We start from the raw sequence: 955 nt of genomic DNA on the forward strand, positions 1-955 counted from the left end.
CAATTCCAAGTTTATAGTGGAGTAACTATTAGAATTAATAGAATTAATTAATTAATTAAAGTGTTTAATTAATTATTAATTTTATTGGAGCCCGGGATTATATGTCTATTAGTCCCCACGTCGTCCTTTTAATTCTACGAGACACAAAGGACAAAATAGGAATTTTAGAATTATGGAATTCTAAAATTAAATACTCAGAAAATAATTAATTGAGAATTAATTATTATTTAAATAATGTGATTATTTAAATTTGAATTTGAATCATGAACATAATTTAAATTTATCCTTTTAAACTTATTTGATAAGTTATTCAATTTAGAATTCAAATTAATTTAAGTTTGACTTAAATTCGAATTTGAATTTGAATTGAAATTGGACTACAGGATAAATGATGATTTTCTCTTCCTTCCCTATCTGCAATTGGCGCCACACACAGGGATAGGAAACCCTAGGGTGGCCGGCCACACAATGATAAGGTAGAGGATAATTTTTGTTCAAAATTCAAACAGGAGAGAGAGATTTGATTCCTTCCAGAAGTTAGACTTCTACTCTATAAATAAGGGATGATGAAAAATTGCGCATGACAATTTTTTTAACCTAACTGAAAGGGGGCTGGCCGAATTCCCTGTTATAGAGAGAAAGGAAAATTTTTTCTCCAAAAAAAAAAATTCCACATCGTGCATGCGTTGGTGTTTGTGGAAAATTTGAGTGTTTGATCAAACCCGTTTTTAGTCTCGAGTGTGCCCACACACGTCTACGTAGATTCAAGAAATTGACGTGGAAGACTTTGGTTTTCTAAACACAAGGCTTTGGAGCAAGGATCGTTTGTGGTCAAAGAACTCAAGTTATCATCCGAGTCAGCCTCCAGGTATTTTTCCTAATTGAGTTCTTAATAAATGAATTAATGAGATTAATTTATTCGTGCATAAATTAATATAATCTATAGAGTATCTCA

The sequence above is a fragment of the Morus notabilis genome, unplaced genomic scaffold (genome assembly GCF_000414095.1).
Source record: "Morus notabilis unplaced genomic scaffold, ASM41409v2 Scaffold2144, whole genome shotgun sequence".
Lineage (NCBI taxonomy): Eukaryota > Viridiplantae > Streptophyta > Magnoliopsida > Rosales > Moraceae > Morus > Morus notabilis.